This window comes from Dipteris shenzhenensis, chromosome 16 (genome assembly GCF_047967505.1).
Source record: "Dipteris shenzhenensis isolate YYH24624 ecotype China chromosome 16, Dip_SZ_1.0, whole genome shotgun sequence".
Lineage (NCBI taxonomy): Eukaryota > Viridiplantae > Streptophyta > Polypodiopsida > Gleicheniales > Dipteridaceae > Dipteris > Dipteris shenzhenensis.
Window position 1 is genome coordinate 7415234 of NC_141611.1, and position 22200 is coordinate 7437433.

General features: G+C 47.7%; 1 protein-coding gene across 1 annotated transcript in view; it reads right to left on the reverse strand.

The window, feature by feature from the left end:
- The window catches only part of LOC147892484 (E3 ubiquitin protein ligase DRIP2-like), a 40107-nt gene that overhangs the window by 11101 nt on the left and 6806 nt on the right, over nt 1-22200 (reverse strand). The gene's annotated exons all lie outside the window — the stretch shown is intronic.

Consider the following 22200-nt stretch of genomic DNA (forward strand, 5'->3'; position numbering starts at 1 on the left):
TCTGATCCACTCGTCCGGGAAACCGAACCGAGAGAGTGTACCTTCCAAGAAGGACTAGTCTACCCTGTCGTACGCCTTGTCAAAGTCAAGAAGGAGTATGGCAAGGTGCTGGCCACTGTGCTAGGCCCACTTCGTCGCCTCTGAGAATGTGAAAATGTTGTCCAAAATGCTGCGATCTTGGACAAAACCAGTCTGGGTGTCATGGATCAAGTCATGTAGCAGAGGGCGGATGCGACTACTGATCATCTTGGCGAGGATTTTATAGGCAGTCGGGAGGAGGGTGATAGGGCGCCACTGTCTGATCTCCTGACGGTCCCCCCCTTTGGGGATGAGGCAAATCAAGCCTGTCGCAAGGCTCTCTGGCATCTGTCCGCTGGAGAAGATATGCTGGAAGGCTGCGAGCAAGGGCTGGTGGACCTGCTCCCAGAAGGTGGTGAAGAAAGCTCTAGAGAGCCCATCCTCACCTGGGCATTTCTGCCCATCAATAGCGCTCACCGCATCCTGCATCTCTGCCACGGTGAAAGGGGCGAGAAGGGTTTCACTCATGCTAGGCTGCACGAGCGATGGTGTATACCTCCACACCTCCTCCCTGCATCGGCGGGCACGAGGGTCTAGGGGCTCCTACTAGAACAGGGATCTGTAGAAATCTGTCGCCAAGTCCCGAATCTCGTCTGGATCTGTCCTGACACTACCATCTTGCGCTCTAAGAGATCGGAGTTGAAGTGAGCCATCTTGGTTAGACGATCAACCACCACAAGGATAGAATCATACCCTCCTTGCGTCGTAGGCAGCCCTACAATAAAGTCCATGGAAATGCTCTCCTACTTACTTAGTGGTATTTCCAAGGGCTGTAAAAGTCCGGGTGGCTTCACCTGCTCGGCCTTGCTTACCTGACACGAGAAACACCGTGTCACATATTCATGAATATGCTTTTTCATCTTTGGCCAAAAGAAATCTCGTTTCACGAGATCATATGTCTTCTCAACTCCTGGATGTCCCGCACACGGGCTATCATGGCACTGTCGAATGACTCTCTGCCTGAGATCATTCTGACTAGGTACTACAACCTTGCCATTTCTTTTTAGCATACCATCACTTATGGTATATCTTGCATAAGTTTGGCCTTTTTTGGATGCCAGGTCATCCTTTTCACTTTCCCCGGGTTTTAACACATGAGCTTTAGGCCATAAGCTCTGGACAAACTCGTCCACTTTTTGAGTTTCTTTAATCTCGGTCATTAGAGCACTCTCTAATACCGTGAAACTCAGGTTGTGCATAATGCGAGACAACGCATCAGCAACCTTATTGTCTTTTCCTCTTCGGTACCGAATCGTTAGATTAAACTCCTGCATGAGCTCTGCCCACCTAGCTTGGTGGCCTCTCAAGTCAGGCTGTTTATAAAAATGTTTCAGAGTATCATGATCCACATCCACATAAAACTCTGAACCATACAAATAATGCCTCCATGTTTTCAAAGCATGGATAACAGCATACAACTCCAATTCATGAGTTGGCCAATTCCTTTGAGAGGGAGAAAGCTTCTTGCTTTCAAAGGCTACTGGCCTTCCCTCTTGAAGGAGAACTGCTCCTACCGCAATGCCACTTGCATCGGTTTCTAGGAACAACGGTTTCTGGGGATCAACTATTTTTAACACCGGTCCTGTGACCACAGCTTGTTTTATGGTGTTAAAACTTTCTTGTTGATTCTATCCCCAAATAAATCGTACTTTATCTGAGGTCAGATCAGTCAATGGCGATACTATTCCGGAATATCCTTTGATATGCCTTCTATAAAACTGGACAAATCCCAAGAATGATCGCAACGCGGTCAGACTCTTAGGGATTGGCCAAGTTAGTATCGCAGCCACTTTCTTCGGATCCATTTCTACCCCCTGTGGAGTAATTATGAACCCTAAATATTCAAGCCTAACCATACACAGTATAGTTTTCTTTTTATTCACATAAAGACTGGCTTTCCTCAAAGTACTGAACACCACTCTTAAGTGTTCATGATGCTCAGTAATACTTTTATTGAATATCAGGATATCGTCAATAAAATGTACTACGAACTTTCCGATATACGGACGTAGTAAATCGTTCATAAGCATGACTAATGTCGCTGGAGCATTGGTAAGTCCGAAGGGCATTACCAAAAACTCATAATGACCAAACCTGCTTCTGAAAGCGGTTTTATGCACATCCTCGGCTCTAATCCGGATTTGATGGTAGCCGCACTTAAGATCTATCTTACTGAAAATCACGGCTCCATGTAATGCATCTAGCTAATCATCAATCCGAGCCATCGGATACCTGTGCTTAACAGTGATATTATTCAATGCTCTGTAATCTATACAGAGGCGAAACGTATCATCCTTTTTCTTCTTTAATATCATTGGCGAAGCAAAAGGTGAGAAACTTGGTTGAATCTGTCCCAACTTGAGGTATTCTTCCAGTTGTCTACGCACCTCCGCCTCTTCAGTAAAACTCATTCTATAGGGAGATCTATTTACAGGTTCTGCCCCCGGGATCAGTTCAATCTTATGTTGAACTTTCCGCTCTAGAGGTAACCCATAAGGTAGTTCATCCCTAAAACATTCAGAGAACTCCTCTGTTATAAGATTAGCCAGCTTGGCCATCTCACCACTTTGCGCAACATCAGTGCTAGCCGAAGAATCATCAACCGGCCCTACCGATGCTGTGCAAAGGAATAAAAACTCTACTTGAGCTTTTCGGATTTCCATCACGGAAACCAACGGTCCCTGAGGTATATCTTTTTCACCTCGCAAGACATAAAGCATATCATTCATCTTGAATTGATATATGTGCTTTTTCCAATCAATGGCTGGATTCTTCCTAGAATGCCACGCCATACCCAGGGCTATATTTGCATGAGCAAGCTTGGTCATTTCAAAATCAAGCTTCTCAGCATAGTCCTGAATCCGAAGCTCCAACTGGGTAACCCTTTGGTCCCATACTTCAGCTGAACTTCCATCTGCCATTCTGACTGTATACGCATAGTCAGATGGACTTGTCTTTAATTTCAGCCTCTTCACGAGCTTGGAGTTAATCACATTGTGAGTTGACGCCGAGTCAAACAACACAATGACATCATGATTGGCCACTTGCCCTTTCATTTTAATTAACTCCGTATCATTAAAGGCTGTATACCCCATTGCTGCGGGCTTAGATAGGATGTTATCAGGTGCACTCGTTACTAACTTAGCAACAGACACACATAACAAACAAGGTACTAACCTCTGAGAAGATCCCGCTAGCTGAATCTGCATCTCTTCTGCTCTGGGACTTCCCTGCATCTCCACGTCGCACTCTGAGATCACCATCTCAGCCATCCGACGATCTTTGTTACGTGGACATTTCTTCCACTGATGAGGTTGAAGGCAGCCAAAGCATAAGCCTTCTCTCCTCGCTTTTTCCCTTTGTTCTGGGTTCAAGGGAGACTTAGACCAAGCCCGGGCTGCCATTGGGGTTACTTTCCTCTTCACTCCAATGGTGGTACTTGTTGGAAGGTCACCTCCCCATCTGTAAGCCCCCAAATGAGGAGAGCATGGGGGGGGTGAACCTAGGGTTTGAGTGTCTGTCACATGGGCATCTGATTGGATGCCATGTGGGCAAGAATCATAGAGATGGTGGGTACCTGGAGCTAGGCTGGATCTGCAGTAGCAAAAGGCGAAGCAGTAGCCAGCACAAGGAACCCGTACGGCGCATGACACGTGGCCGGGAAGAGGGCCTGGCAGAGGCACAGACATTGCAGGGAGTGCAGGCCCAGATCTGCAGCAGGAAAAGTGGCTGTCAGTGGGCAGGAAACAGACCTTTTATAGGCTGGATATATGCCTTGAAAGGAGGGCCAAAGGGCCCTGGAAGTTTGGGCCAGAAAGCCCTGGGTTGTGTGCCTTATAGGGCTGGACCAGCCACAGACTGGTCGGCCAGTCTGTACCAGGCTGGTCGGTTTTTATCAGCCCCCCCTGGGGCCTATATAAAGAGGCCATTCAGGCCTCATTTCAATCATCACTTGCAGCAGCAGATCCAGAGCAGAAAGGAGCAGCAGGCAGCCACCCTCTGGACCTACATTCAGGAGGATAGAGAGGTGCTAGCAGGGCTGCAGACTTAGCGAGGAGGCTGCCCACCTAGGCTGGTTTCCAGACAGCAAGGTGGAAAGGATCATCCTAGACGGAAAGTTTACTTACGCTCAAGGTGGAGCATGCGGACTCTAGTCTAGAGATAGCCAGCAGATAGGAGAAGGACTTTGTGGTAAGATCAGAGGACCACACCATTGGGACTCTGGATCTGTCTCTCTTGTATTGTGTCCATAGTTGTGGACGGAAATATATTATTTGGTGGTTTCTCTATCTAGTTTGGTTCATTGTCTATTGATGAGTCTGCACACCTATTGAATGCACATAAGTAAAGAAGTTTGTGATTCCACACCCACACCGCACACTGTGTGAGCTCCTGGGCATTATTTCCGCTGCGTGTACCCTCTGTTGGGTCATTTCTAACATGGTATCAGAGCCCAAGTAGGAGGCTCACAGGTGTGGGAGCCTGAAGGCAGGGACCTTGCTGAAGGACGACCCTGATTCAGAAGCTCTAGGGAATCGACTTCCACGACTGGAGGATTGTGCCCTTGCAAGAAGGAGGGTGACTCAGGTTCAGTCAGGTGCGTTCAGAGTTCTGGTTTACTGAATTTGAGTTTGGTTGACTTTGCTGTGTGGTATATACAGCAGAGATGTCACCATCTACAGCCTCTTCAGCCCCTGCTATCCCTTCCTCCTTTCTCTCTTTCACTATCCCTAACTTTGGAGAGTCTGGGAACCTGGACGGGACTAATTACCCGATCTGGAAAGTGAAGATCCGGAGTCATTTAGTGGCTCGGAAGTTATGGAAGTTGACCATGGGAGAGGAGTTGAAGCCGGAAGACTTAGTGGACAGTAAAGGGAAGGTACTCATGTCAGTAGACAGAGAAGAGCTTGAAGCTTGGGAAGAAAGAGATGCCCATGCCCTGGCAATAATCATAGGGACTATGGCGGACTCTGTTCTTCCGCATATCCAGCTGGCCGAGACGTCAGTAGAGGCGTGGGCCACCCTGAAGGATGTGCACGAGACAGATAATACCTCCCAGATTGTGCTTCTTCAACATCAACTCTACAATCTTGATATGGAAGAAGGCAATACGGTACATAGCCATTTGACGAAGGTCAAGGTGGTGCGGGATCAGCTGGCAGCAATTGGTCAGAAGACAGACTCATGCCATCTGGCCTTGATGGTACTGAGGAGATTGCCTCGAAGTTTGAAGAGCTTTGTTACGGCTGTGACAGCAGGACAGAGGACCAAACCTCTGACATTTGAGGAGTTGTGTCCATTACTGCTACAGGAGGAAGCTCGGGAGAAGCTCTACAACGAGGACAAAGACGACAAGGCGATGCTGGTGAAGGATTCTGCAGGTAAGGGAAAGGGCAAGCCTAACAGTGGCAAGTCCAATAAAGATAACTCTGACGACGAGGGGACTTCGAAGAGGAAGCACAAGAAGAAGTGTTTCTATTGTGATACGCTCGGACATTTTGCAAAGGACTGCAGAAAGAAAAAGGCGGATCTGAAAAACAAACAGGAGTCTGACTCAGATTCAGAGGGAAAGGCCAAAGCTAATGTGGTAATCGAAGAATTGTTCCTGGTGACATCACCTAGTGTTACCGAGGTCAGGTATGTTGATCCAGAAGTCACAGTAAGGATGTCTGACATAGAGATGTGGGACGACGAGGAGTCAGATGCCTTTGTGAAGGTGAAGGACAGCATAGAGCGCTTGGTACCTTCCAGGTGTGTGGCTGTTGACACTGACACGAGGGTGGATTCCATGGAAGGCCCTGGGGTCTCATGGTCAGATGGATGCTGGACTTCAGAAGGGGACAGTACAGGATTACACAGGATCTTGGCGGGTGCCTCATTGAGGTACAGGGTTTGCTTTCAGAGCGAACATTCAGGCAGTACAATAGTCTGGTATGTATTTGATATTCTGCATTTGAGCCTTTATAGCATGCCGTGGAGAGATTCTGCTCTTCATTTGTCTCAGGTGATAAGAGGTTGGAAGGAATTGGCCTTCTTCGAAGGCAGAAGGGGAAGTATTGGTGCTTCTTCAAATCTCGGACGCAGATTGCTAGAAGGTGGTGGACAAAGAGTACTGAAGCCAGAAGAGTACCTGCTTGAGAACTCAGCGAGAGTTCATGGTCCAGGTTATCTGGAAATATTCATTGGTTGCAGACCTTGCCAAAGGAAGGACGGGTTGAAACAGACCGTACGGTGCAGGACACGTGGCCGGGAAGAGGGCCTGGCAGAGGCACAGACATTGCAGGGAGTGCAGGCCCAGATCTGCAGCAGGAAAAGTGGCTGTCAGTGGGCAGGAAACAGACCTTTTATAGGCTGGATATATGCCTTGAAAGGAGGGCCAAAGGGCCCTGGAAGTTTGGGCCAGAAAGCCCTGGGTTGTGTGCCTTATAGGGCTGGACCAGCCACAGACTGGTCGGCCAGTCTGTACCAGGCTGGTCGGTTTTTATCAGCCCCCCCTGGGGCCTATATAAAGAGGCCATTCAGGCCTCATTTCAATCATCACTTGCAGCAGCAGATCCAGAGCAGAAAGGAGCAGCAGGCAGCCACCCTCTGGACCTACATTCAGGAGGATAGAGAGGTGCTAGCAGGGCTGCAGACTTAGCCAGGAGGCTGCCCACCTAGGCTGGTTTCCAGACAGCAAGGTGGAAAGGATCATCCTAGACGGAAAGTTTACTTACGCTCGAGGTGGAGCACGCGGACTCTAGTCTAGAGATAGCCAGTAGATAGGAGAAGGACTTTGTGGTAAGATCAGAGGACCACACCATTGGTGGGACTCTGGATCTGTCTCTCTTGTATTGTGTCCATAGTTGTGGACGGAAATATATTATTTGGTGGTTTCTCTATCTAGTTTGGTTCATTGTCTATTGATGAGTCTGCACACCTATTGAATGCACATAAGTAAAGAAGTTTGTGATTCCACACCCACACCGCACACTGTATGAGCTCCTGGGCATTATTTCCGCTGCGTGTACCCTCTGTTGGGTCATTTCTAACAGTACTTGGTTTAGGAGTTTCAGCCGGTCTCGCCTGCTTGGCTTGACCACTCGGCTGCGAACCACTCCCTCTACTAGCCCACTTCTTCTTAAACCCAGATTTCTTCGGATACCCATACTGGGTTCCGACTTGTGCAAACCCACTTGGCTTGCTGCCCTTGGCATCCTCGTAGTTCAGGGCTATAGCTATTGCATCATCTAGCGTGTTCGCGTACTTAGCCCGAACTTCCATTTTTATTCGATCATTCAATCCAAATATGAAATCTTTCACTTGGATTGATTGAGGTAGGGGTTCGTCAACCTTCATTACACTCTCTCGAAACTTATCAGTGTATTCTGCCACTGATATATTTCTCTGACGAAGGTTCCTATATTGATCCCAAGCTCGGGATGCTTCGTCAGGAGGTAAGAAGTGTTTCCTGAACTCTCTTTTAAACCCCTCCCAGGTAGTGGATGCTATGCCATCTTTTTGTTGTTTAATCCACCACCGATCCGCTGCCTCACTAAACATGTGGGTGGCCTCGCGGATCTTTTTGATGTCATTCCTGATTTCACAAATGGCGAACGCCTCGTCCCATTTGTGTAACCAGGTCTCAATGACATCGGAGCTACGGTCGTTCATCCGACCAGAATACTTTTCCGGTCTGTAATTGGCAATATTTGGCACTTTAGCCTTCCTAGGCTCGACCGTATGGACACTAGACTCCAGTTCCATTGGAGCTTTTCCTTTCTCTTCTCGAGAAGGTCTGGCAGACATACTCTGTATCGATCTCCTAAGTTCGGATTGCCCTGCATTGGCCTATAATTGCTGCGCTAACAACTGTTGCAAGGCATCCTCCAGCAATGCAATCCTGCCAGATAAAGTGTGAGCTACAAGGCGCGATCCCTGCTGGGTCGGTCGGACTCCTGATTCACCAGGGTCCCTCCTGGAAGCCCCTTCTTCTGCCTCCATTCCGTTCTATGGGTGGTTTGTCTTGCTTTGATTTGGGGTTTTTTTTTTTTTAAAACCACCACTTGCGAACTGTATTTACAAGCTGATACAATTCAGTGTACTAACAGTCTGACACAATTCCCTATACTAGGGAATTCCTGCAATCCTACATTCACACTGATCAAGCATTTAATACAGGCATATATCACAGATGGCGCTTTTTCCTATACTAGGGAAATTTCTGCAATCTGACTCCGACTGAAGCACACAGGCATAATTTGTCCCTGCTACAACATTAAAGCCTCATGCAGGTTGATTACCCTCAAGATCCGTCTATGAAAGCAAAGCATCGCCCGACTAATCGAGGAGAAAGGAAAAAAAAACAAAACGAAAGTAATGGAGTTCGAAGAGAGCTCCCTGGTCGTTAACGAACAGCCACGCTCCCTTTTTGTTCCATGCAATTCCGGCCAACAGTCCCTCGCTCTTTTGCGACCAGTTTGGAATCACAGCTGAGGTACAGACTTTGGTCGTTCGACTAGCGTTCTACGCTGATCAGGCGCCTTCATACACTAACCAATGTCAGGCTCTCTGCTCTCGGTCTGTCGGGCTATTCTGCCACCTGGTTTTCCTGCTCACGGACTCCTGGCGTCAACGAAAGAGGCGGCCAGATCCCGTGACCGTAACAAAATTTGCACCTGCCTCTGACTCCCACGTCGATCCTTGTCCACCTGCGCTCCAGCCCCAATTGAGAAACCTTCGTCAATCGTAGACGACCTCCATTAAAGTAGTCAAGCGCCCACGGATTCGTAAGCCAATTGTGCGTCAGCGCATTACGGGACCCCCAAGTCACCCCGCAAGCCTTTTTACGTTAACAGTCGGGAACGCTGTCGATCAGGGCGTCGTCAGCAGCTTCGTCACAGCCTCGTTTTGTCACATCGTCTTGTCACGTTTCTACCTCGTTTTGTCACGTTGTAGCCTCACCCGGTCAATCCGTCGATTTGCTCTCAGCTCGTTCGACGATCCAGCTCTATATCGTTTACGTGAAGGTTTTCTTATCCCCTATCTAGCTTGCGTAGACCATCGTTGAACGACTAGCCACCAAGCCCATGAACACGACCTTCCTTCGTCACTTGTCCCTTGCTCTCTCCACAAGGCTCTGATACCAATTATTAAACACTTCCTCTTCTAGATTCTACTGCAGATCACGGGAGCAGCACCACGAATCTCCACCCAGCCATATCTCGCTGAGGCTAACAAGCAGACAGAGATCTACGTTACAAATTCAACGTGAATCATCTTCTTCTCTTCTCTCACTAGCCTTAGCAAGCCCCAATTCCCTAGATAGATCTAGATGCCACATGTCATCCATATAGGGCCTTCCTAATGCAACATTTCACCCCTCTCTTGGGATGCATTAAATTCCTTGCCCCTAGGCACAATCTTTGCACTAGGCCCTTGGCCTTAGATCTACCTAGTCTGGTGCTATCAGCCCTCACCTAGGACCTTGACATTAAATCCCTCCTGATCATTTACATGAAGCGCAAACACATATATTACAGAGATAGATCCTTTAAGGGAAATGTCGACTGATTCTTCCGAGGTCATGCTACCTCGGCTAGAGCGTAACAGAGGAACTCTAGGCCCCGTCCCTGCTGATCCTCTAAAGTCTCAAGGTTATTGAAGTCCCCTCCTACAATCCAAGAATCCATCTCTGGCAATAAGTCTGTCAAAGAACTCCAGAAAGCGGCTCTCCGTCTGAGGTCGGTCGGGGCATAGATATTGAGGATGCCGAGGCGGGATCCCTCAATATTCAAGCCCACCCAAAGCGCTTGTCCTGGGATCAAGGTGCCAAAACCACACACATGCTGAACTAGAGAAGCGTCGATGGAGGTACAGACACCCCCGCTCCTCCCCTACTCGCCAATCGAAGGTTCCCAATAGGTGTGGGAGCGTCCTGTGAGGACCTTCCCACACTTACTGGTTTGAGAAGCCGAAAGCTTGTGTTCTTGCAATAGGAGCACATCTACCCTTCCCACCAAGGCTGGCTGGAGCTCCTGTCTGAGCACCATCTTCCTGGGGCCGTGGGTTCCTGATGAGTGGAACCCATTGACGTTCCAAGAGATAATGCGTATACTGATGAAGAGGGGAGATGGGCCACAAACAGCTGTCTGCTTGCGGTCGATGTCGAGGTGGTCGGAGGATGTCCAGTGTGCAGACGAAGGCGCTTCTGTAAGGGTTTCGAAGGAGAGGCCGGATCATCGGACCCATCCTCTAAAACCTTCAACAGAGGGGAGAGGCCCTTCGTCCCATGGTGGTAAGCTCTCTCTAACCAACTCGAAGCCTCCGCCAAGGAAATACTGTAGAAGCCCGCTACCTCTGAGGTCCTCCAAGGGCAAAGCCCTTCCGCGTAGATCCACTCCAGAGGCGGTCGAATGATGACCAAAAGGCGGAATCGTTTGGCGCTGTGGTGCCATCTCAGACGAATGTCACCCTCCTTCCACTGCTGCTGAAGAAGCTCCGCTGCTCTGCTACCGATCCAGTCCTGCACCTACTCCTGGGACTGATCTCGAATCGTCTCCCAAACATTTTCATTCGTCCATTGCTCATTCCCGTCACTGGTGATAGTGAAGGAATAGCTAGGACCATCTGGGGGGCAAGGACGGACACCTTACCCTCCGTCCCCTTTCGGAGGAAGAAGATGCTGATGTCTAGGCATGCAGGGAAGGAGCCAATACTAGCTGCATCCAAATAATCCCAAGGTCCTGCTCGGTAAAACTCCAAAGGTAGAGCTCTAGGAGCTGCCCTTGGGTGTGGGAACGAGGATGAGGAGTCGGAACTGGAAAGAGGGGTGCTGGCTGTTGAATGAGCTGGAGTGGTGCTGGCCATCTGCGGGGAAGGGCCTCTCCCCTCCACCGGGCCAGGAGGGATAGGCACAGAGGAGGTCTATGCTGGCTTCAGGGCCGCTGGCGGCGCAGGCAGATGGGGGGTTCCCTCGGGATCATGCTCGAGGGAGAGGGGGGGGCTGAAACCAAAGGTGCTGGGGGGGATCCCGGAGGGGGGGGAGGTAGGGGGACAGAGGAGGGGGGAGGGGGGGGGGTGGGGTGAAGGATGAGGGGGAGGTTGGCTGATCTTCTCCTTCCCTTTCTCCTTCCCCTTACCGGGTTGCTGCTGATTGGTGACCACAGGGGTCTCTTGCTGTGGATGGGAAGGCTTTTTTGGTCCTGTTTTGTTTCCTTTCCGTTTTCTTTTGACCTCAGTCCAGCCTTCCCCTTCGGGAGGGGGTGTCGATGCCTGGCGGGGGAGATCCTGAGTTGCCTGGATGGGGGCCATCTGAGGTTCTGTCCTCATGAAGCAAGGGCAGGAGCGCGTTTGGTGCCCGAAGCCATGGCATCTCAGACACTGATTTGGGCGACCAGTGACCATAATGCGCTGCGTCACCACACCTGTGTCCGTCTCAATCTCGAACTCCAAGGGGATACCTAGCGGATCTAGGACTGCCACTTTGACACGTGGCACCCCTTGGGCTGCCGCCGCATCAACGAAGGTGTCCTGCATGAGCCAGCCAAAGTGCGCCCCCAGGTCCTTGATGATCGGACGAAGCTCTGTTGCGAGGCCTGGGAAAATGAGGGTAACTGGATGGCGAGGAATGCGGAAGCGAGCATCGAAGTCCGCTACACTGAAACCCCTATACCATGGGACCATAAGGATGATCTTCCCACCCACAGAAGTAGGGGACCGTCTGACCATATCGCTCGCAGCCTGTGCTGAGGAGAGCTTGAGCCAGAAGATACCACATCCCATGAGTGCGACCTCCTCAATGTGGCTGTCCTCAAGGTAGAGGGTGGACTGCAACCAGTCCCTGATGTCTGCTCGTGAAGGGGCGTAGCCAATGACTCTCCCATAAACGGATGTCTGGGAGAAGTCAGTGGCGGCCTGCTTCACCAAGGAGACCTGATGCTCTGTCAGTATTATGCGGTAGGCTGATGGAGGGGGGGGTCCGTCTGGGCCACCGGTTCCGGGCTCACGGCCACCATACCGCACCGACAAACTGCGAAAGCTCCAAAAGGCGGGGGAAAGGAAATGGCAGAGGCGAGGGAGGGGGGTGTGGGACGGAGGCGGGAGAGGAAAGAGGGAGGGATGGAGAAGTACGGGGAAGCAGGGGGAGGAGAGGTGGTGGAGTGGGGAGCGAATGGCGAAGGGGGGAAGGAAAGGAGGAGGGAGGGGGGGGGCAGCGCAGCGCAAGGCGGGGAAGAGGAGGGAGGAGAGGGGAGGGTGTGGCAGCACAGCGCGAGGGGGGGCGGGGAAGAAAGGAGAGGAGGGAGGGGAAGGGGGGGGGGCAGTGTTGCACAACGGTGGGGAAGGGGAGGAAGGGGGCGGGGGGTTGGTAGCGCAACGCGAGGGGGGGGAGGCGAGGAGAGGACGGAGGGGCGGAGAAGGAAGGAGAGGGGGGGGGGATGGTGGGCGGAGAAGGAGGAGAGGGGGACGGAGGAGGCGCGGCAGTTGCGAGCTGGGAGGTGGCAGATAGAGAGGAGGGGGAGGGGAGAGGGGGCCGCGCAACGCGAGGGGGGGGTAGACGGGAGCGGGGGAGGGGTGGGAGCATTCGCAGGAGCGTTCGTTCAATGTATTCCATTATTAGAAGTGTTTAGGGCAGGATGTGGTTTTTCAAACACATGTGAGGCAGGAGGTTGGCAATTCATTAGGATCAAACTGAATCACATTCAGAGGAGTATCATCATCAAGTGGAATCCCAAGTATCTTAGGCATCATGCTTGCATTCTCATCAAATGCAACATCTCTGCTAGTGATGAACTTTCTGGTATTGGGATTCCAGAGTCTAAAACCCTTGCTCTCACTAATATAACCAACAAAAACACATTTAAGTCCATTATCATCATTTATTTTATTGGAACCAAGACATATGCCACTGATCCAAATAACCTAAAGTGACGAACCTTGGGCGTGTACCCTTAAAATGCTTGAAATGGAGTAATATTGGCCAATGATTTTGTAGGACATCTATTTTGGATATAGTGGCTGTAGCTACAGCTTCTCCCAACTTGGACAACTTTTTATGCTTAATCATAGACCTAGTCATCTCCATAAGTGATCTATTTTTCCTGGTCATCTAGTAGAAGTGATCTATTTCTATACCTAGTCATCATACTTAAGTAATCATACACCTAGTCATCTCCATAATTAATCTATTTCTCCTCTCTGCAACCCCATGATATTTTGATCTTAGGACCAATTGACTCTCAACCGAAGCCTTGAATTCATGGAACCAATGAAATACCTCAGATTTTCTCTACCGATGTGAGAGAAGACGTTAATGAAAGGGACAAAGTTTTTGCATCTTAATGTGTGGTACTATTCATGGGTCCACCAACATCACTACGCACAAGATGCAACCTCTTTGTCGCTCTCATTGCTCCATCCTTTGGAAGCCATTTGCCAAGAAGACGCCCTTCACAAAATTTGGAATTGGGCCACTGTAATTTTGGCATTTTCTCAACCATATGGTGATTGAACAAGTAAGGCAACCTTCTATGACCACATGACCAAAACAAACATGCCAACAAGCACTTTGGAATGTATTTGACACAGCCAATAGCATGATGTAAAAATGATTTTTCATAAGCTTATAAAGACCCCCATAATATGTAGCATTGGAAACCATTGCATACCTTTCTTGGGTCTTTAATTCTGCATTGATCATCTTGAAATTCAACCAATATGTGCTGATCATGAGCAATTAATGGAACTGAAATCAGATTTCACCTCAAATCTGAAACATATTGTACATCATGGATATATTGAGCCTTGCCATTGGCCAAAAGAATGGGAACAGTTTCCCTAAAATCAGATGTTACCTCAAGTCTGGAACATACCAAACTTCATGGATATATTGAGCCTTGCCATTGGACAAAAGAATGGGATTATTCCCACTCCTGCGATGTTATGTGAAGCATCATTGGCACATGTAACCTGTTTGCCACAAATTAGTTTTAATGCTATAACCACTCCTTGGAAAGAGTCATGTGCTTGGAAGCACCACTGTCTAAAAATCAACTATCATGAACTGAAGATGAGGCATCATGTGTAGAAGTTGCATCTACAGACTGTTCCTGCAAACTTCCGCTGGAGAGATCTCCTCGATTTCCGCAAATTCTTTTTGTCATCTTGCATAAATTGGGCCTATGGTTGAGAGTTGGAATTCTCAGTGAAAGGCGCAACAAAATCTCTTTTTCTCATTTGCAATTCTTTTCTCACGTGTTGCAATAAAATGACCAGGCTATTCTTGGAATTTCATCTATCCTTTTTCACCTTTCCATTTCTTATAGAGCTTATTCATCACTCTTGCTTCCTTAGGCATTGTTATTTCTGTGAAATTTTCCCTTGCCATGCGTAGCAAGTGTTTGGTCACCGTGCCGAGGCACATCTTGAGGAACAAGGGAAAGATTTGGCCACATGGCCAAACTGAAGATGCAAGACATGGAATGGAATGGAAAGGAAAAGCAAGACTAGGAAAGCATAATGGAAATGAAATAATGCGAGAAAGAAATATACAACTAAGCAAAGTACTTACATGATCAAGAAAGGCATGAGGCTTGATGAAAATGACAATGAAAGTACAATGCCTTTATAGGATAGGCACACACACTCTAAGTGTCAAATGTATATGGGATAAGTCCCATAGTGACACATGGCACTCTAGGATATAAAGTAGTATGGTACTACTCTAGAACACACTAAAAGTCACTCAAATTAACTCCATTTCCTAACACAAACTCTCTCAAGGAAACATACTTGTCTTGGTAAATCTGCACCCTTCAAATGTTGTCAAAGCTCACCTTTCCTCAAGTCTTAGACCAATATTTGATGAAAGAGTGTCTAGTTCTTCCACAAGTAGGCATATCTTTGATGCTTCATCTTTTATGAGAACAAAGCCATCATGGTGGACATGACAAAGTCAAAATGTGCTTATATATGGTCACACCAAAATGTGGTCATATAAACAATAAAATGGCCTAGACTCCTTAGGCGATCTTGATTACCTTAGAGTTATTTGGATATCAAGGCATGTACTGCTTTCTCCATGCCATCCACTATGAATCCATGGTACAAGGGAATGACAAACTTTTAAGTACGAGACCACTCAAATACACTTGGGCTTTGTTGGAGAAAGAGCTAAGCAATCTCCATGGGGAAGAGATAGAATAACAATAGCTAGGCTGATAAATAGTAGCGTCTCCTTCCAATGACAAGTCTCACCTAAAAGCAGTCTTGAATCAATGAACATATGGGATGAGGCAAGAAATACACCATGCAATTATTTTGTCCAATAGCTCCTTTGTACTGCGTGCTCAATCTGTTTCTTTCCACTAGGGGAGTGACATCCCGATGGCGGTCAGTATCGAGTATTTGAATATGAAAGCTCTCGTATAGCAAGGGTCACCTTCTGTTATATATTTCCCAAAGTTAAACAATAAAGCTTCAAGGAGCTGCTAGTGACAACTCTCCAATGTGGAGAGGGGCGAGAGATGAGGGTAAGTGGAAGCTAAAAGGTGGAAGGAGAAAAAGGAAAAGTGGGCTAAAGATGGATGAAGATAAGAAAAGGGGAAAGAGAGGGCCAAGGGGAAGAAGCTGAAAGAGCAAGAGAAAGAGGAACATGAAAATTGAGGTATCTTGGGAGGTGATCTGCACCTCTCAAGTGAACCTTTGCTAATGCCTGCAGCAAGGCAGCACAAAGGGCTGTCTTGCTACTGTCTGTAGAAAGGCAGCACAGAGGGCCATGTAACAATCAAGATGGAAGCAGGGGGAAGGAAAAGGGAGTGTTTGGGGGAGGAGGGGGTGAGGGAGTGAAGACAGCACAGGAGGGAAAGGCAAAAAAAGAGACAAAAAGGGGGGCTAGCAGAAACAAACGGAGGAATGAAATAGGGTAACAAGAAGCGTAGGATGGGCAGCGCAAATGCGTTACGCAAGGAGAGAAGAAGAGGATGAGCAGGAGGGGAGGCTGGCTAGCAAGAGCTGGGTGGCTGCAAGGAGATTTTTTTTACCCTCATGGATGCTAGCTTTGTGAGAGAGGAGAGCACACACAAAGGAATAAGGAGACACCAAAAGTGGTGGAGCAAAAGCTACTCCAGCTTATTCCTCTATCATATATATATGAGTATACATGGGCACTGTACAAGTGGGTGGGCACACTGTCCTTTACCCCAACAACCTCCCACTTAAAGGCAGTGTGCCTTTAAGGGAGTATAGTACACATATAATACAATCAGCCATAGGCTGAAAAACAAGATGACCAGACCGTCATCCTATGCCCATCGGCACTTTACAATGTGCAAAGTGCATAGAGGATAAGCTGCTAGCAGACATCAGGTTTGCAGAGGATAGAAAATGACAAGCTGTAGATGCCTGTCAACCAAGATCTCATGCCAGATCTCAGTGGGAGAGTGAACTCTCACCACCACGTGCTCCTATGCTAAGTCCATAGCACCTGAACTGTCACTGTGTAAAGAAAATGTCTCTGTACCACCTGTGACCATAAGCACATGCCCTACAATAGACCTCTGCTGGTCTACCCAACCTGCATCACCTGCATGCTGCTCCTGGAAGCATAAGGACCTGATGTCCACAACCGCTTCCCTACTGCCAAAATCTACCATAATCATGCTACCAACTCCCACTGCAATGGAAGCAAGAACTGGAAGTGTAGCCCCAATGGCAAACATGTGAGAACCAAGTCTCAACACAATCATGGATGCATGAAGTACTATGGCTGCCATATCAACCATAACTTGCTGCTCAACTGATCTGTGATCGTCAAACCTACTGTGTTTCAAGTATGGAGCCAATACAGGCAATGGAGTACTCAGTAACTTCCCCCTCTCCATACTGAAACAACCAAGTATCTGAGAAACATCATCAAGACCATGCAGCTCCCATTGCAAAGCATCCATGTCCATAAGGAACCATATGGCAAGTAACCTCAGAAGGATAGCAACCTCCTGAATACTGAGACCATAACCTGTCTCATTGCACATCACATCCTGAGCTCTCATAACGGTATCAAACCTATGAAGCCAAGCTCGAGGGGATTGCTTCTGGCCATGGAGGCACTTACGAAGCAAACATATCAATGATTCCTGCCCATGCGCAATATGACCCGAGTCAATAACTGCAGAAACCACATCTATCCTGGCATAACCAGCCAATGGATCATACCGGGCATCATTAGCCAAGGTATCCTCCTCACCATGCATAGCCTCATCCTCATCTGCAAGAGGCACTCCGCATCCTGGGAGTAAACTGTAACTGTCCATAGAAGATGCATCAACAATCTCCATAGGAGTATAAACCTGTGGAATACTCCAGACATTTCTGCCACCTCACTCAGTGCTCCACAAGATCAGTCTCTTGGCAGGCACACCCCTGCATGTGGCCCTGAGTGCCACATCATCATTGAGCACTTTGCACCCTTTTTTGCCCCTGCACCTAGATCAAGTCATATCTCTTGATCTAGGAAGAATTTGAGGGCGCTCTAAGAAGGAAAATCGATCAATTTTTTGTGCTCCACGTGCTCATCTCATCACACACATTTTGGTGTAATTATCACTCACTTTTGAGCTTTGTTGAGAAATCCACTTCCTACACGCACATCAGCCCCTACAACGATGCATCTGACCTAGCACTTAAAAAGAATAAAAGAAAAGGAATTATTTGTCATTCTTTCATCGATCAATGGTTGGTATAGATCTAGATCATAGTGGACTAGATCGCCATAGAGGGGACGCTTTGAATCTCCCCAAACCGTCTCTGACCAAAATCAGGAAGTAATCGTGGCTGTCCCAACTTTATAACCTGCTCACCGTGGGAAAAACCTCCCACTCCAAGGAATATGGGCTGCCCCTGCAAAGAATTCGGAGGTATTAGTGCACTTACACCCTCCTGGAACACCACTTTCCTACTATCCACAGTCCTGGGCTGTCTAAACATAGCATCCTCTCTGAAATAGACATTATGGCTGCGTATCAACTCTCTAGTTGAAGAATCCCATAACCTGTAGTCCCTACTGGACTCACTGTATCCAAGGAAGATACACCTCCTCGATCGGGAACCATGAGCATAAGCCTCGCAGCCAAACACACGTAAATGCTCATAACATGGTGCCGTGCCTGTCAAGAAGTCAAATGGCACTCTACCATTCAGAGATCTCCTGGGTGACCTGTTAAGCAAGTATGCAACTGTCTTACATGCCTCAGCCCAATAGCATTCGGTAAGACCTGCATATCGTAGCATGCTACCAATCCTGTCCAATAGAATCCGATTTATGCCTTCTGCCAAGGGATCATGAGCAGAAAGAGGAGTGGTCAACACCCTCCTGATACCAAGTGTATCACATAGATGCTGAAATCTAGAAGAGGTAAACTCTGCATCACCATCAGCCATCAAGCTCAATAGCTTCTTTCCTGACTGATTTTCAGCATTACCCAAGAAGCGCTGAAATGTATCATATATATCATGCTTCTGCCGAATCGGATATACCCATATGTACTTTGTAGCAGCATCAATAAATGTCACAAAGTAAGAGGCGCCAGCCAGTGAAACGGTAGGCATAGGCCCACAAACTGCACTATGAACCAACTGCAATGGCTCAACATACCTCTCACTGACTGTCTTCCTCACAAAGGAGGATCTTGACTGCTGACCATCATCACAATCATGACATAAAATTTGAGAGACATCCATAACAAGAATGTATCTCAATGTTGTAAGGGTTTCCATACCTGCAGTAGACATATGTCCAAGTCTGGCATACCATAAACTAGCTGATGGCTGCTTACTAATCATAAGCATCTTATCTTGGACACCTGATACATGCAATGCATAAGAGAATCCAACCCATGATCCCCTAGCCATAACCAGATTGCCTCTAGCAATCTTCCATGCATGATCACCGAAAGAGACATGATAATCTGCCTCAACCAACTGTCCAATACTGATCTTGCTTGTAGCAAGTCCTGGTATATGTCTAACCCTGTGTAGAACAAGAATAGAGCCACTAGGCATAACAAGGTGGATATCCCCATAACCATAGACATCCATAGAATGATCAATGCCCATCAAACCACTCTCCACAATGCATTCCTAATATGCACTGAACCATGACCTATGAGGGGTCATATGACATGAACACATGGATCTAACATCCAATCACCAAGAATGGGTACATCAGTGGCCAAGAAGGAGGTGTCAGACATAGACAAAAAAATGCCTTCATCATTGCTACTGTCAGTGGAAACCTTGGCATCCACGCCTTGAAGCTCAACATGCTTCTTCTCCTTCTTCCTGTCATTCTTAACCTTGCTCTTCTTCTTGTATTTTCTCAGCCATTTCCAGCAATATTTTTTCATGTGGCCATACTTTCCACAATAGAAACATCTAACACAAGTCCGAGAGCTAGACTTGCTCTTGGAATTTCCCCTTGAACATGACCTGTTTCTACCAATTGATCGACCGTTGGAGTGCATATCAAGGCTGTATTTCAGCCCATCATGCTGTAACATAACACTATCATGGTCATACATCCGGCATATACGAGTATAAAACTCATATGCATGGTAGTCTACACCCTGTACACCATCCTGTACCTGCAAGTAGACTGACTTCGAGAGTGATGACTGAATGATAGAGCATGCTTGCTCATCCATGTCATCCCAATCATTCTGTTTAATGCTATTAGGCTTGACACCTTTGCATTGAATGGGCTTATGCTGCCTCTTCTGCACTAACACATCATAAATCTGCTCTTTCCAATACTGAAAGTTTGATCCATCCAACCTCTCAATATCAAAGAGGGCACTACCGGCTGTAGATGCCATATCTGTGGCACAATAGCTTACAACCAAAGAGCAGTATAGTGCAATAGGCAACCCAAATGACCAAAAAATTATAGTGTTGTCCAGACCAATCAGGTCTCCAAATAAACTGGCTGATCCAATGCTCAAAGGCACTCTATAGTGTTGTCCAGACCAATCATGTCTCCAAATAAACTGGCTGATCCAATGCTCAAAGGCACTCAGCCATAAAGAGGCATAAACAAGAATATATGCAGCCCAGTAACCTGCCAATGTCTGGCAATTGAAGTAAGAAATGCACTGAACCAAATGAGCAATGCCTGCTCAACCAATGGCAATAGGAGCCCAGCTCATCTATCCATAAACATCAGTGCGGCATCCACCAATGCAAATCCATAATGCATCGAAATGGCATTTACTGCATCACCAATGCATCACCTCGAGTGTGCTATCCTTTGGCAACAAAATCAAGCATTCACCACTTGCCAAATGTGCCAAAGTGACTTGCCTAAATGCCAATAATGCCCTTGGACTGAAGTGAGATCCCAATCACTTTCTGTAATTTACTGTGAGTTCCCAATTCACTGTTGTGCAAGAGAAATTCCTACAACAATACCTCACAGCCACTTTGGGCAAAATAACACGCTGTCCCTGTTTTTGAACAGCGATATCTTTTCACTGAAAGACCGGATGCCAAAGCTGTAAACAGCAAAGTTGTAGCTTGTAGAAAAATCTACAACTTGTCAGTTGACCTCAAGAGCCAAATCCTTGTGGATTCTCAGATATTCTCACCTGAAAAACAGCTTCCTGCACATTGGTCACAAATAGACAGTAGACTGCAACTTTTTGTGGTTTTGCAGAGGCTGTAACTCCTGCAGCTTATACCGGATCAATTTGCTTCCAAAAGCAAAGTTGTAGTATGTTCTGTGAGCTACAACTTTCCAGTTCGGCACAAAGTGCAATTCCGCACCAGGAAAGAGATATTCAGTCCTGAAAATGACTGTTTTGTCATAAAAACAGCAACAGCAGCAATTGTAATGTCCTAACCAATGGCAAACACAATGCCATAAAATCAGCCCCGAATACGGCATCAAATCAGCCCCAAAATGCTGACAAACCAGCCCTGAAACAGCTCCAAACAATGCTAATCTGACAGGATCTCAATACATCACCGTACCACCGTATGTATCCAACATAGGCAAATAACCATGCATCCAACGAACTGTCAATGCATCTCAACCAGGCATGTACCATTGTCAAAGCATGTGTCACTGCCACTGCCAAAGTGATGTATCTGCAAAAAAGATATGCAACCCACTAACTAACTGTAACGGAATGTTCACAAGGACTAAGATGCACCAGAGTATGTCCGTACAAGGACCCAAATGCACGAGAAAACACGAGCTAACAAAGCTCAACTGCAACCAAAAGAAGCTGCATAGTGCACAAGCACATATCCCACACAATGTCCACAAGGCGTACTTCTGCAAAATGTCCCGCAAAGAGACCAAAATCAGCCAATGCTCAGCTCCAAGACCTCAAATGCAACACCGGCTATCTCCCAGGCATACAACTGCATCAAACATGCAATCCAGAGGCTCCCCAACAGCTCCCAGATGAGCTAGAGACAATGGCAAAGAACTATGCCAAGACTGGAACCTGCAAGTGCCAAGAATGGCTATGGCGCCAAAATAAGACCCAAATCTGCAGGGAGGAAACCTCGATGTGAGGTTATAGGTAGCACAATTGCAAATTTTTAGGAAGCCTGGCGTCGACGGAATCGCAATCGGAGGACTGTGCGAACTCCACCACAAGTTGCATATGTAGCTCTCCAGCGCTCCTTCACGGTCTCCTATGCCAAAGAAGTTGCTCACCAACCGACTCCTGGCTCACAGAATAGCAGCAACAATTGCTCGACGCCTATCTACTAGCTGCCCATGATAGCCAACGCCTCCAACAAGCACACAACGGCCAGCCACTTGCTGCAAAGGATGCATCAACAGCCAACGATAGGCTCCCACGAGACAATGTCAAGACCAATGGACAGCGGTCTCCTTCCAACGCTAGGTTGCTAGAGCACTGGAGCGCTGGAAGATAACCCAAAGTGATTCTTGCAGCTGCATTGTAGAGCAAACAGATTTGGATGATGTCTACCCAAAATCTCTCCGTGAATGAGAGAATCAAGCTCTCCAAAGCTCCCGGTAGATCTCTCGAAGCAGTGCCCGTTCTCCTCTCACCGAGCTCCTCATAGATCGAACGCCATGGGCTCTGATACATGGGCTCTGATACCAGTTGTGAG